Source organism: Moschus berezovskii, chromosome 25 (genome assembly GCF_049115385.1).
Source record: "Moschus berezovskii isolate FMDL1 chromosome 25, NW_MosBer_1.0, whole genome shotgun sequence".
NCBI lineage: Eukaryota > Metazoa > Chordata > Mammalia > Artiodactyla > Moschidae > Moschus > Moschus berezovskii.
Window position 1 is genome coordinate 47,021,902 of NC_142484.1, and position 19,011 is coordinate 47,040,912.

A 19,011-nucleotide genomic window follows, 5' to 3' on the forward strand; every position below is an offset into this window, starting at 1 on the left:
AAAACACAAAAACATAAGACAAGGGATGAGAAAATAGGTATGAAAGAGTCTTTTGGAACATTCTTTCCATACATATCAAGTTTCTTTATTGGGAAGCTTGAAGTCTGGGTAATATGTATGATGCTGTGATTTAAGTGTGACAGTCTTGATACTAAGCGGATGACAATGCTTAGAAGGTAGAGCTCTGTTATATTGTGTCCTTGCTGCTAAAATGATCTGTCAGTCCCAGGAACCACTCACTGGAATCCACCATCCTATATATGCACACACACACACACACACACACACACACACCCCTCTCACATCTCTTCTGATAGTCTCCTTTAAGTCAATTCTCCAGTAATGATTTATTTAAAGAACACTGGACTAGGAATCAGTGCCTTGGATCCTAGGACTTCCCTGCCATGATTAGCTTGCAGCCTTAGAAGCCATTCAGCTGCCCTGGACCTCAGTTTCCCTACTGTGAAATGTGGCAAGTAACTGCTACTCCATATACCTCAAAGGATCATTATTAGGATCAAACCTGACCTTTTATATCAAAGTTATTTTTAAAACTCTTACACCATTATACCTAATAAAGGATTACTATTATTATGCAGCACTATGATAACCCTTTTAAAACATTGCTATCATCACATAAAGATAAAAGACTCCAGGCTGCCAAAAAATAATTATTGTAATTCTTTTTTCAAAATCATCCTGATGGGCTCCAGTATGTACCTGGTCCAGAATTAGAGTGGGCTTGCCAGAATAATAGCCCTTATATTATATTCATGGCCTTCTTTCCTCTGCAGCAGAGGCCAGGCCTCCTGGAGGGGCTGGGTTCTCAGATAGTTGAACCTATTACTTCCCAGCAGGGAAGAGGGACAGTGTCTCATTAGCTGGGAAATCTGCTGAGATCACTTACTGCCTTGTCCCCGGAAAGGTGGTGTCCTGGGGGTGTGTGGGGTGGTGCAGAGTGTGACTCTAGGGAAAAGAGGCAAAAGTGTTTTCCAGGCATTCGAATTCACTTCCAAAGGAGTCCTTAACAGTTTCCCATCCTTTACACACGTACATGAATACCTACCCAACACTTTGGGCCTTTGGACTAACACAGGTGCTCAGTAAGACGTAGTTAGAATTGTTGTGGTTTTAATTATTATCATATGGTGTCACAATGCCTGACCTTTCCTCAAGAGTCAGCTTCATCTGCACGCTGCAGGACAGACAGAGCTCCAGGGAAGAAGGAGCCAGAGGCCGCAGCACTGCGCTTAGCCGTTTCTCCAGGGCTGAGCTGCGCACCAGGGATACGGAAAGTGTGGTGAGGAGGGGCGCGCAGGCAGCCGATGAGTGAATGCTGTCACTGCAGACACAAGCTCTCTGCGCTGCTCAGAGAAGGCTCCATAGCAGCGCCTGTAAAAGAGGAGCGGGTAGGCAACATGCAGCAGACCGGTTGGGAGGGCCTCTTTGAGGAGGTGACCTTTGGTGACAGGAAGCCACGCTTCTGTGGGAGACACAGAACCAAGCCAGTGTGACTGAGGGTATAAACTTAGAAGGCTGTAGAAGCGGTAGGAAAGCAAGCTGGAAAACACAAATAGGGCTGTGGTAAGGATTCTGAACTTCCTCCCACGTTCGGTGGCAAGCCTTCTGAAGCAGGGAGAGGGGGTGGGCAGAGGGAGAGATGATGGGGCGTCCTGCAGGTCAGACAGGGGCTGGGGCAGGGCCTTCGTAGCTGGCAGACTGGGGAAGGGGGTTCTTTCAGAAGGGCCCAGGTGAGAGATGATGGGGAAGGGGGTTCTTTCAGAAGGGCCCAGGTGAGAGATGATGGGGACTTGGATGAAGTTCTCATTCAAATCCCATCATGGTTCTAGCCAACTAAGAGCATATGGCTCTTGTGAAGTTCCCGGGGTAGAATTTGAATACCTGAAGGTCATCAGTCTCATGCTAACTTGCCCTCCAGCTCTGCCCACTTGCCAGTATTCCCCGTCAGAGGTGCTCTTTGGTAAATGCTCTTCCAGAGGTTTTCAAAAACCGCTTGAGTACCTGTCTCCCTCTCTCTCTCTTCCTCTTCTTTGTCTCTCTCGCACATAACACTCTTCCTTTCACTTCTGAAATTATAAAATTCTTACTCACATTGTTTTTTCTGTATAATGTTTCTGCAGTCATTTGAATAGCATTTCTTTCTTTGTTCTGATTGGATCATGGAAAGAATATTGCTTTAACTCAGCCCTGCAAGAAAAATGAATAAAATAATATCATCCAGAGTGCAGAAGAGAGTTCTCTGCTGTACACAACTTTTTTTAACTGCCAATACACTGTGCGAGTTTTAAGTCTGGCCTGTGTGTAATTAACCTCCTAGAAAGCCTTTAATTGCCAAGATAACCCTATGCTCCTCTTTAAACTCATATTAACCTTGTGGCTCTATTTCATATTTCTCCTCTCCAATCAAGTGAATTGGACTCTTCCTGAAAGGCTCCGTTTAGAAGCTGACTTGGGAGATGCCTTCTGGATAGGCAACCAGGAGGACATGAATGCTTTTTTCATAGTGCGCTGGCCCTATTATGGAAGGCACGTGAATTGTATACTGCTGGTACTCTGCCTGGACTTTAATTTCAGATGTTTAGCTTGACTGTGTATACACTGTAGGGCTTCCCAGGTGGCACTAGTGATGAAGAACCTGCCTGTCAATGCAAAAGAGTCAGGTTCAATCCCAGGGTCTGAAAGATCCCCTGGAGAGGAAAATGGCAACCCACACCAGTATTCTTGCCTGGGGAACCCCATGGACAGAGGAGCCTGGCAGGCTACAGTTGTCCACAAAGAGTTAGACATGACTGAAGCGACTTAGCATGCATGCACACACTGTAAGGGTTTTGGAGTTTATAGAACATTTGCCTTAAATCTGTGACTATAAGAAGGGATTGTCATTATCAGAATCGAAGGGACTTGCTAAAGAAACAAGAGCAGCAAAGGACTATAGAAAAATTCACAAGTACAGCTTAGACTACTCTAGTGAGTTCTAAGTTTTACCTCTTGCCTAATCAGGATATATGTGAAAATATTGGTGTGATATTTTCTCCCTACCATGAAATGCAAAAATCTGGAATTTTCAGCTCATTTATTCAAAGGCATATACATCCCTCGATAGCCAGTTATGACTGCAGTGGAGGTAGAAGACTAATTCCAACAAATAGATGCACAGGGTTGAAAATGATGCATAAACTAAACTGGGAATTAACGTCTTAGCTTAGTGGCTGTGACTTTAGCCTTGATTACCTCGTTATCAAAAAGGCAGCTGTGAAATAAAGAAAGAAACACATTAATTCTTTCTTATATTATAATTACGTGTGTAGATTTTTTTCTTCACCTACCATATTTAGTCTCCTTATGGGCAGGAAACTTGATTTATCAAGATAGTGAATGGAAGTGGTGTAGAAAAGCATGGGTGATCCATTCAGCCAGACCTGAGATTATTGTGGAGACTGCTCACAGAGCCTAGACAGGCTGTTACACTCTCTGAATCCCCTTTTCTTCATCTGTTAAGTGGGGATGATGGTTTCTACCATCAGTTCAGTTCAGTCACTCAGTCGTGTCCAACTCTTTGCAACCCCATGGACTGCAGCACACCAGGCCTCCCTGTCCATCACCAACTCCCGGAGCTCACTCAAACTCATGTCCATTGAGTCAGTGATGCCATCCAACCACCTCATCCTGTCATCACCTTCTCCTTCCGCCTTCAATCTTTCCCAGCGTCAGGCCTTTTGTAATGAGTCAGTTCTTCGCATCAGGTGGCCAAAGTATTGGAGCTTCTGTTTAAGCATCAGTCCTTCCAATGAATATTCAGGATTGATTTCCTATAGGATGGACTGGTTGGATCTCCTTGCAGTCCAAGGGACTCTCAAGAGTCTTCTCCAACACCACAATATGAAAGCATCAGTTCTTCGGTGCTCAGCCTTCTTTATGGTCCAACTCTCACATCCATACTTGACTACTGGAAAAACCAGAGCTTTGACTAGACAGACCTTTGTCAGAAAAGTGATCTCTCTGCTTTTTAATATGCTGTCTAGGTTTGTGATAGCTTTTCTTCCTATTAAAAAAGCAAGCATTTTTTAATTTCATCATTGCAGTCATCATGCACAATGATTTTTGATTTTGGAGCCCAAAAAAATAAAGTCTGTCACTGTTTCCATTGTTTCCCCATCTATTTGCCATGAAACAATGGGAGACCAGATGCCATGATCTTCGTTTTTTGAATGTTGAGTTTTAAGGCAGCTTTTTCACTCTCCTCTTTCACCTTCATAAGAGACTCTTTAGTTCTTCTTCACTTTCTGCCATTAAGGTGGTGTCATCTTCATATCTGAGATTATTGATATTTCTCCTGGCAATCTTGATTCCAGGTTGTGCTTCATCCAGTCTAGCGCTTCACATGATGTACTCTGCATATAAGTTAAATAAGCAGGGTGACAATATACAGCCTTGACATACTCCTTTTCCTACCTGGAACCACTCCATTGTTCCATGTCCGGTTCTAACTGTTCCTTCTTGACCTGCATACAGATTTCTCAGGAGGCAGATCAGTGGTCTGGTATTCCCATCTCCTGAAGAATTTTCCAGTTTGTTATGATCCACACGGTCAAAGGCTTTAGCATAGTCAATAAAGCAGAAGTAGATATTATTCTGGAATTCTCTTGCTTTTGCAATGATCCAGCAGATGTTGGCAATTTGATCTCTGGCTCGTCTGCCTTTTCTAAAACCAGTCTGAACATCTGGAAGTTCTCGGTTTCTAACATAGGGTTAGTATAAAGAGCATATCAAGTTGCATCACCGACTCGATGAACATGAGTTTGAGCAAACTCCGGGAGTTGGTGATGGACTGGGAAGTCTAGCATGCTGCAGTCCATTGCGTCACAAAGAGTCAGACGTAACTGAATGACTGAACAGCCAAGTTCATCCTGCTCCCTCCATGATAGGGCAAAGAATCATGGGATAACACATGGTTGGGTCAAGGAATAGTGACTTTATTTGGAAAGCCAGCAGAGATAAGAGGATGATAGAATAGTGTCCCAAAGATCCATTTTACCCCAGTTAGAATTCAGGTTTCTTCTGTACTATAAGGGATGGGGGTATGGTTGGTTGCTGGTTGCTGCAAACCTGGTTTCAGAATCCTTGGTTTTTGTAGCTGTCCACATAGGGCAGGTCACAAGTTCCTATAGTCTTCCAACAAGACAAATGTTATTCTCTGTTCTGAAAATTTATCTCTATGTGAATGGGAAAGTGTTATACTCTTAAAGGTCAGAGCCTTTGGAACGGGCTATCCTATCTATTTCAAGCTGTAGGCAACATTCTTAACGTATAGCAAGAGCAACGGAATACAAAGGTTAAAGTAAAAGAAACAGCTCTCATATGGAGTCAGATTTGTTCTTCCAAAATACAGAATGACGAAAGGTACCGAAGATGATGTCTGTTAGATAGTGTATTCCAGGAACACTGGAATACGTGAGTCGGTGTTGTCAGCGCCAGTCGACTGTCTTATTTATCTTTCTGTTCAGAGCATCTAGTTCAGTACCTGAGAACCATGGGACTCCCAATAAAGGGGGTGTGAATGAGTGATTACTCTAAGACACCGTTATTTTCCCTCTCCATGAGATCACAGAGATGGGTATCAGCACCGGGGAAAGTACATAGGCTTGCAGACAGAAGGGACAGAGTATTCTGCCTCTCTCCATCTGCTTTGCCAAATTAAATTAACTCTGATCCTCCATTTTGTCATCTGTAAAATGTGTATACCAATGGGATTCTCCAGACAAGAATACTGGAGTGGGTTGCCATGCCCTCCTCCAGGGGATCTTTCCAACCTAGGGATCTAAGCTGGGTTTCCTGAATTGCAGGCAGATTGTTGAGCCTACCATTTCAGCCCCCAGGAAAGTCTGTGAAATGGGGACACAATTTAAAAAATAACTTTTGGTTGCTTTGGATCTGGTGCTGTGTGCAGGCTTTATCTAGTCACAGCGAGTGGAGGCCAATTTCTAGCTGTGGAGAATGGGCCTCTCATCACGGTGACTACTCCTGTGGCGGAGCACCGTCTCTAGAGAGCATGCGCTTCAGTAGGTGTGCTGCACAGGTTCAGTTGCTCCGTAGCAGGTGGAATCTTCCCAGACCAGGGATCAGACCTGTGTCCCCTGCATGGGTAGGCAGATTCTGAACCACTGGACCACCAGGGAAGCCGGTGCACAGACACTTTAAACCACTGTTCGCCCCTCCCTCTTCCCCTGCCTGCTCTCCTTGTCCTCTGTAAAAACGCCTTGTCAGTTCCCTGTCTTTTTTTAGTACTGGTTGCAGTATTTGAATAGCTTATAGCAGTTGATTATTCTTAAAAGATATATCCATTTAAATAATCCTATTGTCCCGGCCTAATTATGTGTGACTCTTTATCTCAATTGCTAAAAGAGTGTGACTTTGCCTCTCTTTTGATCTTGAAATGCTCCTCTGTTCGGGGTGGATGGCTCTGATAAAAGTCTCCAGAAGAGAACAGAGAGAGTATTTTATTTGCAAATGAAAAAGATGACAAGGCCCAGTAACTAGTATAAAGACAGAGGATGAGAAATTGCATTGTCTGTGTGGGTATATCTTGAAGAAGCTCAGAGAAGGTGGTGAGATTTTGTAGAGCAGTCGGTGTAAATAACAGAGCACGCTGCAGAGGAATATGCCAGATCTATAGGAATGTGAATTACTTAGGATCTGGCTCTTTAGCGTACTCATCCACCGTCCTCCGTACGCAGCATCTCCTGTGACTATTTTTTCTTCCTGTTGAAATTCTCATCCTTTTTTATAGTTGTATTTTCTGAGGTAAGTTTTTATAACATTTCCTCTTGCCTTGGGATGCAAATTGATTTCTTTAGCGGGTGTACATCCTTAGTGGTTTCTTACTTTGGTAAGCAGCTGCTTTTGAGATGACGGTAATTTCTGGTGGTGAAGAGTTGCAGGTCTATTTCAACCCATTAAGCCGTCCATATGTTGATAACCTAACTCCTAGTGAAACGGCTGTTTGTCTCATTAGGCTCTTTGCCACCCTCAAAAAACTGCAGGAAGTACCTGTAGGCCATCAAAAAAAGCTGTGTGTCTGTGCACACAGACAGCTCCTGTAGCAGGCATGGGCCTCTAAAGGAGAGTTGGTTGTGACTTTTGTTTTCCAGAACTCCCAAAAGAGCCCTGGAACACTCTCTTCCTGTTCTTTACTTCTAGAACTGTGCCTTCACTAGTCTTAGTTCTTTGTATTTATCAACTTTGATGAAGTTAATGGAAACTCAATTCCGTGTTTTTCTTCCTTTCTTAAATGCTTATTCTGAGCCTAATATTGGGCTAGCCCCAAGGTCCTGTTACTGGAGTTAGCGTGTTTTTCCCACTGGATGTTTGTTTCTTTGCCTTTCCCGCTGATCTCTGTTAGAGATTACTCTGCCAATTGTTCATGAACTCCTACAATTAGCTTCTGTCTTGGAGTCGAGGGCCTGCGTTTCATTCATGTCATCCCAGCTGCTTCTCTCCTGTTTAGAAACAGATTCAGAAACTAAGGCCTGGAAAAGAGGAGAGACTCGAGGTCACACAGTCACTTCGTAGTGATGTCCAGCATAGGCCTTCCGCACGTTACAGGACATGCACAGCCCTGCACGTCCATCACTTGTTAAAGTGTGGCAAATCAAATCATCTTTTCCCCACTCTCGTTTTATAACAGATTTACCCAACAGTCAGCTCAGCGCCCCCCTCAGGGATCAGGGTGCAGATGCAGGGGAAGAGGAGGTTTTCTGTTATACTCTTTGGTCATCTTTTCACCAGCCCCTCCGCTGTTTGCATCTCAGAGTGGCAGGCCCCTCGTTGGACAGGGCTCACTCTGTCGCTGGCCCTGCCCCTAGCTCCAGGACAGAGTCCATCTGAGAGGATGCTGTGCCCCTGTGGCGAGTGCCGCCTGGACTCCAGCTGAAGAGTGACTGTACGCTGACTGTTTCGGACCAGATCGTATCCCCTTACAGTTCTTATGTTGGGGGCTTCCCTGGTGGTCCAGTGGTTGAGACTCCATGCTTCCAAAGCAGGGGACTCCAGTTCGATCCCTGGTCAGGGAACTAAGATCCCACTTGCCACACAATGTGGCCCAAGGATAAAAATGAATAAATAAATGTTAAGAAGGCATGAAGGAGAGAGCCAAAAGAAGAACTTAAAATAAAGATTCGTATGTTGAGGCCTGAATCCCCAGTACCTCAGAACATGACTATTTGGAGTCTTTAAAGAAGTAGTTACATTGAAATGAGGCCTTTAGGGTAAGCCCTAATCCAGTGTGATGGTTATCTTTACAAGAAGAGGACATTTGGACACAGACACACCCACAGGAAAGACCATGGGAAAACAGAAAATGACCAGCTAGAAGCCAAGGAGAGAGGCCTCAGAAGGAGCTGACCTGCTGACTCCTTCCCCGCAGACTCCGGAAACCTAGAGTCCCCCCTAGAACTGAGCTCCTCTGCTGAGGTTATGATCAACCTCTCTATCAAAATCTTCATCTCCTGTCTTTTCCTGAACCTGTTCCCCACAACACTGAGGAGTATCAAAGAAAAGAGGACATTGAAACTATATACAAGCCTCTGTGTGTTTCTTCAAAAGTCATTTTCATTTATTTATCATTGGTTTGGTTTTGGTTGGGCTGGGTTTTCATTGCTGCATGTGGACTTTCTCTAATTGTGGCAAGTGGGCGTCTCACCGCGATGGCTGCTCCTGTTGCAGAGCGCAGGCTGTAGGGTGTGAGAGCTTTAGTGGTTGTGGTGAGCAGGCTCTAAGGCATGGGCTCAGTACCTGTGGGCACATGGGCTTAGTTGCCCCACGGCCTGTGGGATCTTCCTGGGCCAGGGATCAACGCATGTTCCCTGCACTGGCAGGTGGATTCTTAACCACTGGACTATCAGGAAAGCCCCATTGTATGCTTTCAAAGGAAAAGGCTTTTGCGTTAGTCCCCCAGGCCTCCCTTGGGTCTCCAAAGACTGGTTCAGTAGTCAATGATTAGGAAATATGAAGACGCATAATAGAAGCAGAGATGGTTGATGATGCTCGAAACTTCTCCTCGATGCCAGCCAATGCGAGGACCAGCTGACTGCACACCCTGCAGCCCCTCCCTCACACCGCCTTTAAAGCCTCTTCCCCGAAATCCATCAAAGATTTCCAGGTCTTCTGACCATGAGCTGCCCATTCTCCTTGCTTGGTGCCCTGCAGTAAAGGCTGCACTTTCCTTCAACGCCACCCAGTGTCAGTAGACTGGCTTTACTGTGCAAGGATGAGCAGACCCAAGGCTGGTTTAGTAACACTCCTAGCCTCCAGAATTGTGAAAAAATAAACAAATTTCTGTTGTTCAAGACACCCAGCCTTCAGTCCTTTGTACCGGCAGCCCTCGTAACTCATACAGCAGCCAGCCTTCACTCACATCGCATTTCTCCCCCACCCACTTCTCACACCACCACCTCACAAGGCTGTGTACACGCATCAGAAACCAAGGGACCAGGGCAACTATGCTTGAGTCCTAGAAGGCTAAAGCTTCCATCTAATATGAGTATCTCCATACTCCTCGCTCCATAGTACAAGGGAGGGATACCCCCGAACTACAATTCTTCACTGAAGGCTCTTCATGCTTCCCTAGGCTCAAGCATGTGCCTTTCTGATTGCCTGCTTCCTCCACTCTCCTCAGGAAGGATTTCCAGTCCATCTTTCCCAGAAATATTATCCCTTTACCCACAGGAATTATTCTCGCTCAGGAAAAAACCCTTCCTTATCAGCTGTGTTGCAGTTTAGTTCCCAAATCATGTCTGACTCTTTTGCGACGCCATGGACTGTAGCCCACCAAGCTCCTCTGTCCATGGGATTTCCCAGGCAAGAGTACTGGAATGGGTAGCCATTTCCTACTCCAGAGGATCTTTCTAACCCTGGGATCGATCCCAAGTCTCCTGCATTCCAGATGGATTCTTTACCACTGAGCCACCTGAGAAGCCCGTTGCTTGTCAGTAGGTTTTCCTAAATTGCTGTCATTCCTATGTCTTAAGCAGTGCCCCGGCAGGCCAGGCAAGGATGGCCTTGGGCACTCCAGTCCAGTTAAAAAGGAGTACTAGTGGTGGTGGTATATGTGTCTGTGTGTGCACACACATGTGTATGACGTAAGAGCAAGACTGATATTCTGGTCCCTGCAGAGAAGTCCAGTTTCCTGTGGCTCCTTAAGAACCATCTTTTATGAAAATCCCCCAGCTGATGGACTGCTGTATTTTCCCAATTGACCAAAGAGTAAATATTGAATCAGACACACAAGAATATTTTTCAAAGCAAATATTGATTCTAAGATAGTTTGTTCAAAACAGAGTTTCCAAGATGCCCACAGGGCTGGGGAGGTAATTCAGAGGAGTGGTATGTGGGCTAGTGAGGATAGGAGGGGGAGTACGGTGGGTCTTACGTGACCCCAACGCTCAGCCAGTGGCAGCTGTGGGAGCAGGCCGTTTCATCAGAAAGTCTTATTTTTAACAAAATCAAATTTACAGGCCAAATCTCCCCATATTGAATTTGACACCTCCATTTTTTAATACTCTGTAAGCCAATGAGCCCCTGTTTGGCAACATTTGATATAAAAAAGATTTCTTTCCTTACTTGCCTCATAATATGTAATCCTCTCACAAAGGAAGTAATTCACATGGATTGTAGACTGCAATTAATCTCTTGTCATCTTTTCACCTCACATTTTTTCACAAAGTGCCCCTTTGGACCCATAAAAAAAAATGATAAGAAATGAGCTCAGGGCTGAGTTTTAAGACAGCCTGTTGAGGTTGAAAAGAATGGCATGTAAGGAGTTGGGTTGGCAACCCACTCCAGTATTCTCGCCTGGAGTTTCCCACGGACAGGGGAGCCTGACGGGCCACAGTTCACGGGGTCGCAAAGAGTCGGACACGACTGAAGCAACCTAGCACGCACACACACACACACAGAGAGCTGGTTAGGATCTTGGCTGAGCGCTTTCTTCTCACCCGGCCTCCGTCTGAACGGAGGGCAGGAGGGCTGCTGTGGGCCCTTGAATGACATAGAGTTGCTTGGGCGTCACGTCTGCTGTGTGCCCCATTAGCTCTGTCTCTCAGCCTTGCTCCTCTAAGCCCCTGGTTAGCCTCCAAGTTCATGCTCGGAAGACAAACATGTACATATGCTCGGAGAATTGTCTGAAAGCAATCTTTGATTCCATAAATTGTTCTTGTTGTTTCGTCACAAAGTCATGTCTGACTCTCTGCGACCCGATGGACTGTGACCCACCAGGCTCTTCTGCCCCTGGGATTTCCCAGGCAAGAATACTGGAGTGGGTTGCCGTTTCCTACCCTAGAGGATCTTCCTGACCCAGGGGTTGAACTTGAGTCTCTTGCGTTGGCAGGCAGATTCTTTACTGCTAAGCCATGAGGGAAGCCTCGATTCCGTAAATAACATCCTCTAATTTACCTGTTTGTGAAATGTTGCATTTATTTCCTCTTAAATCTGAACACTGATTAGTAGAACCACAGTGAATGAGACCTGTTCCCTCGTACCTGGGAAGCCCTTCCGGCCAGTGGCTCGAGATGAGGGGGCTTCTGCGCTCCGCTCTGTGTCCTGCGGGCAGCTGATGGCTCCAGGCGGGTTACGGCTTTTTGAGCCGGGCACTCTGGTTTCAGGGAGCTGAGAATCTGCCTTTGTTTCTCCGTGGAGTGATGTGCTGCTGCTTCCTTCAAGCCTCCGGGGCAAGCCTGTGGCGGGGGTCCTGTCGGTGGGTGCCAGCTCTCACCCCACAAGGCTGGCATCACACAAATGGGTTCTCCCTTTTCAGAGAAGAGGTTCAGGTTTCTCTGCATGGCTCTGAACAATCATGAGAGCTCCCAACTGTATGGCCTGGCAGCCCAGACTGTCTTCTACATAGTGCAGAAAAGGTAAATTGACCCTCTGGCCTTGGCTTTCCCAGCTAATTTTCCCTCTTCTCCCACCGTGTTGCTTTTCTAATTTATTTCTGCAACACACTCAGTGAGCTACAGAATGATCCATGCAGTCTGATTTCATCGGGACCCTTCAGAAACCATCCACACTTGCAGCTAACATCATGTATGACCCAGTTGAGCACTGTAAATCTATCTGTGAGAAAATAAAAAATAGAATGGCAGCAGGTTCAGAACTTGAGATTTTAACTCAAGTACTTCTGTGAATAAAAAGGAAAACTACTTTGGCTTGCCTTCTGCATGCTGCAGAGAGCTTTATTCAAATGAGCTATTATTTCAGGACCTTTCAAGTGACTCACTTTTGTGGCAAATCAGGGGCTACCAACCTCATCTATTTTGCAGCAGGACTGGCTTAGTGAGATGCTGAGAGGGTTGTCAGCAGGACACAGATGATTGTAAGGAAGAGAAGTCAGGAGAGTCTGAGGTTTCAGAGCCAAGGAAAATAGGTCTGTGTGTCCAGGCAAATACAGTTCCTTTAAAAGTGAGAAAACCTGTAATAAATTTGGTTGTTTCACATTTTGGAAATGTATTTTAGACAATTATTTAATCTTATTTACTGAGAAATAAACACATCCACATGTATGGATGTGAGAGATGGAATATAAAGAAAGCTGAGCACCAAACAATAGATGCTTTTGAACTGTGGTGCTGGAGAAAACTCTTGAGAGTCCCTTGGACTGCAAGGAGATCCAACTAGTCCATCCTAAAGGAAATCAATCCTGAATGTTCATTGGAAGGACAGATGTTGAAGCTGAAACTCCAATACTTTGGCCACCTGATGCGAAGAGCTGACTCATTTGAAAAGACCCTGATGCTAGGAAAGATTGAAGGTGGGAGGAGAAGGGGACGATAGAGGATGAGATGGTTGGATGGCATCACCGACTCAATGGACATGAGTTTGAGCAAGCTCTGGGAGTTAGTGATGGACAGGGAAGCCTGGCCTGCTGCAGTCCATGGAGTCGTAAAGAGTTGGACGCGACTGAGCAACTGAACTGAACTGAAGTGAGAGATAAAACATCTTTCACAACAGTGTGTTGATTATAGTAGTCCTCTTAATAAAGTTTACATTAAATTAATCATGTGAAGTTTCAAAGAATAGCAAGGAGAGATAAGAAAGCCTTCCTCAGTGATTAATGCAAAGAAATAGAGGAAAACAATAAAATGGGAAAGACTAGAGATCTCATCAAGTAAATTAGAGATACCAAGGGAATATTTCATGGACAGATGGTCTCAATAAAGAAAAGAAATGGTATGAACCTAACAGAAGCAGAAGATATTAAGAAGAGGTGGCAAGAATACACAGAAGAACTGTACGAAAAAGATCTTCAGGACCAAGATAATCACAATGGTGTGATCACTCACGTTCATCTAGAGCCAGACATCCAGGAGTGTGAAGTCAAGTGGGCCTTAGGAAGCATCATTATGAACAAAGCTAGTGGAGGTGACTGGAATTCCAGTTGATATGCTCTTTCAAATCCTAAAAGATGATGCTGTGAAAGTGCTGTACATATTATGTCAGCAAATTTGGAAAACTCAGCAGTGGTCACAGGACTGGAAAAGGTCAGTTTTCATTCCAGTCCCAAAGAAAGGCAATGCCAAAAAATGCTCAAACTACTGCACAATTGCACTCATCTCACACGCTAGTAAAGTAAAGCTCAAAATTCTCCAAGTCATGCTTCAGCAATACATGAACCATGAACTTCCAGATGTTCAAGCTGGTTTTAGAAAAGGCAAAGGAACCAGAGATCAAATTGCCAACATCTGCTGGATCATGTAAAAACTGAGAGAGTTCCAGAAAAACATCTATTTCTGCTTTATTGACTATGCCTAAGCCTTTGACCACGGGAAAAACCATTGCCTTGACTAGTCGGACCTTGGTTGGCAAAGTAATGTCTCTGCTTTTTAATATACTATCAAGGTTGGTCATAACTTTCCTTCCAAGGAGCAAGCGTCTTTTAATTTCATGGCTGCAATCAGCATCTGCAGTGATTTTGGAGCCCAAAAAAATAAAGTCTGACACTGTTTCCACTGTTTCCCCATCTATTTCCCATGAAGTGATGGGACCAGATGCCATGATCTTTGTTTTCTGAATGTTGAGCTTCAATCCAACCTTTTCACTCTCCTCTTTCACTTTCATCAAGAGGCTTTTGAGTTCCTCTTCACTTTCTGCCATAAGGGTGGTGTCATCTGCATATCTGAGGTTATTGATATTTCTCCCAGCAATCTTGATTCCAGCTTGTGCTTCTTCCAGCCCAGGGTTCCTCATGATGTACTCTGCATATAAGTTAAATAAGCAGGGTGACAGTATACAACCTTGACGTACACCTTTTCCTATTTGGAACCAGTCTGTTGTTCCATGTCGGACTATGAAGAAAGCTGATCACCGAAGAATCTATGCTTTTGAACTGTGGTGCTGGAGAAGACTCTTGAGAGTCCCTTATACTGCAAGGAGATCCAACCAGTCCATTCTAGAGATCAATCCTGGGTGTTCATTGGAAGGACTGACGCTAAAGCTGAAACTGCAATACTATGGCCACCTCATGCGACGAGTTGACTCACTGGAAAAGACTCTGATGCTGGGAAAGGTTGGGGGCGGGAGGAGAAGGGGACGACGGAGAATGAGATGGCTGGATGGCATCACCGACTCTGTGGACATGAGTTTGAGTGTACTCCGGGAGTTGGTGATGGACAGGGAAGCCTGGCGTGCTGTAGTTCATGGGGTCACGGCGAGTCGGACATGACTGAGCGACTGAACTGAACTGAACTGAAGCCTTTGACTGTGTGGATCACAACAAACTGTGGAAAATTCTGTGGAGATGGGAATACCAGACCACCTGACCTGCCTCTTGAGAAACCTATATGCAGGTCAGGAAGCAAGTTAAAACTGGACATGGAACAACAGACTGGTTCCAAATAGGAAAAGGAGTATGTCAAGGCTGTATATTGTCACCCTGCTTATTTAACTTATATGCAGAGTACATCATGAGAAACGCTGGGCTGGAGGAAGCACAAGCTGGAATCAAGACTGCCAGGAGAGATATCGATAACCTCAGGTATGCAGATGACACCACCCTTATGGCAGAAAGTGAAGAAGAACTAAAGAGCCTCTTGATGAAAGTGAAAGAGGAGAGTGAAAAGTTGGCTTAAAGCTCAACATTCAGAAAACTAAGATCATGGCATCTGGTTTGGAGAAACAGTGGAAACAGTGTCAGACTTTATTTTTGGGGGCTCCAAAATCACTGCGGATGCTGATTGCAGCCATGAAATTAAAAGACGCTTACTCCTTGGAAGGAAAGTTATGACCAACCTTGATAATATATTAAAAAGCAGAGACATTCCTTTGCCAACAAAGGTCCGTCTAGTCAAGGCTATGGTTTTTCCAGTGGTCATGTATGGATTTGAGAGTCGGACTATAAAGAAAGCTGAGCACCAAAGAATGGATGCTTTTGAACTGTGGTGTTGGAGAAGACTCTTGAGAGTCCCTTGGACTGCAAGGAGATCCAGCCAGTCCATCCTAAAGGAGATCAGTCCTGGGTGTTCATTGGAAGAACTGATGGTGAAGCTAAAACTCCAATGCTTTGGCCAACTGATGCGAAGAGCTGACTGATTTGAAAAGACCCTGATGCTGGGAAAGATTGAGGGCAGGAGGAGAAGGAGACGACAGAGGATGAGATGGTTGGATGACATCACTGACTCAATGGACATGGGTTTGGGTAAACTCTGGGAGTTGGTGATGGACAGGGAGGCCTGCTGTGCTGCAGTCCACGGGATCACAAAGAGTTGGACACGACTGAGCAACTGAACTGGAAGTGGAATCATGTGAAACAAATTTAGAAAGAGCTGGTTAAAGCGTAGTGTTTGGAAGCAGACAAGCCTAGGCACACACTAGCTGTGTCTGTACCTTTCTTAATCTACCTGGTCTCAGTTTCTTGTAAAATCGGATAACAGTAATTATAATCTCTTTTTCAGAGGATTTTTTTTGGATTGGTCTGGTGCATGTACATGGTACATATGAAGTGTTCACCATATGATTAGATGCTTAAAATTTTTCTCTTTTGACTCCTGAAGCTGTCTTTTTGTTGCAGAACACTTAGAGCATTATATTATGCATTGTATTTATAGTTTGGCCCATGGTTGTTGAATATATTTGCAGTAGTTTAACAAGATCGCATCTATTAGTGTACCTAGATCCTGGCATATGGTATGCACTCAAAAGAGCACTAATTTCTTCCTTCCTTTTCTGAAGGTGTGCCCAAAGTCAGAGATTTATCATCTTCCATTTGCTGCTGCTGCTGCTAAGTTGCTTCAGTCGTGTTTATCCACTAAATGGACTATGACCATCTAAGTAGAAGCAGGCCATTCTTCCAAGACAGGCAGAATAAGGAGTCATCCATGGATCTGGTCTGGTTATGAAGAAGGTCCCGGGGCTCTGATGGATGATCTGTGGTCCCCCTGACTTTCAAAGTCAGAATCCGAGCTGGAGACAGAGGCATCCTGGCTCAAATAGTGGAGCTATACCTTTCCCAACAATCCAGGGACTCAATGATTGTTCTTGAGACTAGTCTGGGACAGATAGCTAATTTCTCCAGGTTAGCCATCTCTAGGCTTACCCAGTCTCATCACTAACTCCCAAGTTTTCTCCAGAATTATAACTACTTTAAGGCCTTAAATTAGGTTTGGTTGAATGGGAATTTTTGTTTTTCTGTTTCATCCAGATGTCAGCACCTCAGTTGTGTGGAAATAGTAAACTGACTGTGAATAATCAAAAGATTCTCAGTGGATGGAGGTCATCCACAGCATAGCTAATACTCAGCGACAGATACCTTAACTCACAGTGCCTTGCGCTCAGTGGTTTGAAGCTCTGCCTGTCCTTCAGGCCATCTCAGATCTGTTAGCAAGCTGCAGGATAGGCTCCTCAGAGATTAAACAATGCCCCCTTCCCAGCCCTCTCTTGGGTGAAGGCCAGCGGTGGGATGGGGGCCAGAACTGAGGAGTGCCCCTCTTTATACTCCAGCACCTGGGACGACAACTGCGACATGATGGGCACTGATGTTCAGCCACTGAACGCTGGCTGAACCTTAGGTTTAGAGTGCCGGGTAATCCACAAACCAGACAATCCTTATTTCCCAGGCGGCTGTGATCTGTACTGCCAGAAATCCACAAAAAGTAGGTGCCTAAGCAAAAGGTTGGCATCATCCCTGTGGTGCTGACTGACTTTCAGAAAGGGGAAAGGCTTCACCCTACTGCACCCCAGTCAGTACAGAGGCCTCTTGCAAACCCCAGCGTACGTTTAGAGCCTAAAAGCAGTTCCTAAATCACATTTTTTTCCCTGAAATCTATCATCCTCAGGAGGTCATAAATACATAATTCAGAAGGAAGATTGTAGATTTTTCATGAGATACCCTGTTACAACTCTTGGCATGCCACTATACATTTTTAAAGATGCTGATAAATCTTAAAATTGGACATGGGGCTCAGTTCCATGCTAAGGTATACTTTGCTAATATGTAGTTGAGATAACTTGAGATACTATTTCAAATAAAATAGGAAAAGCTCATTTTTTTTAATGTATAAATACTCATTAATAGCCCTCTTCAGAAGCTTCACAAAGACATTTTTAAACTAAGAAACAAATGCCCATGGGTCAGGAGCCTCTGACCAATCAAACTCCATGTTCTAAAAAAGCAGAATGTCTTCCAACTTTTTCCATTTAGAGTGGACTTGATTTTCTCTTGTGTTGTTCTTAAATTGAGTATTTTGTAAGTAACTTTGGGTATCACAAAGATACCGAATAACTAAATGTTTTCTCTACATTGTGGGGGCATCCTCTTTGCCATTGTTAATAAATTTGGCTAAGTATCACCTTTACATGGGGCTTCCCAGGTGGCACTAATGGTAAAGAACCCACTTGCCAATGTAGGAGACATAAGAGACACAGGTTCAATCCCTGGGTTGGAAAGATCCCCTGGAGAGGGGCATGGCAACCCACTTCAGTATTCTTGCATAGAGACTCCCATGGACAGAAGAGCCTGGCGGGCTACAGTCCATGGGTCACAAAGAGTCAGACACAACTGATGCGACTTAGCACGTGCACACGTACCTTTACATGCTCCATCGTTACCATCCAAAGGTCTTGGACCCCTTCTCATTAGATGAGGAAGTCAGAAAGGCTGCAGTTAAATTTAAAGCACATTATAACATTGCCAGCAGGGAGACAGGGCTATGGCAGACAGACTTGTGGTGTCTAGGAATTAGAGATGTGCTTTTAGCTAAAGAACACAAGGGGGGTTTTATTTAGCATTTTGACAATAGGAGACCTTGTTCTCTCTGTCAGTGGGAGCTGAACATGCTTGCTCCACTTCAGGATGAAGAATTACAAATCTCTCTGTGCAAGGCTATGACAGACCCATGATATGTGCTTTGATACATGCGTAAAACCATTTACCCGTCTTCAGAAATGATGCTTCCAGGAGCAACTCATTTAAAAGTTCCTGTCATATCACAAGGACATCCATATGTAGGAAAGACTGAAATCAATTTCTTATGATCTAAAGCGTGTATCTGTATACTTCAATGAAAGGGAGAAAATTCCAGTTTATTTTCAAAACTCTTCTTTTAGAAATTACTTACTGCTTATGGTAAGCTTTTTTTTTTAATAGTTATTTCTAATTATAGAATAGGTAAAAACATGTAACTATGATATACCAGAAACATATAATATTATATAATATATATTTGTTGTTTTAAAAAAGAGATAAAGCAAAAAAAGAAGAGAAATGTCATATTCATAATTTCTCAATGAAATGATGATTACTTTTACATTTTAGAATATAAACTGTATGAACTTTTATTTTGCATTTATCTGTATAAGTTCATGAAAGTGAAAGTGAAGTCGCTTAGTCGTGTCTGACTCTTCGAGACCCCATGGACTGCAGCCTACCAGGCTCCTCCGTCCATGGAATTTTCCAGGCAAGGGTACTGGAGTGGGGTGCCATCGACTTCTGCTGCTGCTGCTAAG

At 44.4% G+C, this 19,011-nt stretch overlaps 1 protein-coding gene across 3 annotated transcripts in view; it reads left to right on the forward strand.

Annotated features, from left to right (window-relative positions):
- FAT3 (FAT atypical cadherin 3) overlaps positions 1-19,011 on the forward strand; it is a 645,126-nt gene that overhangs the window by 388,837 nt on the left and 237,278 nt on the right. The window lies entirely within an intron of this gene.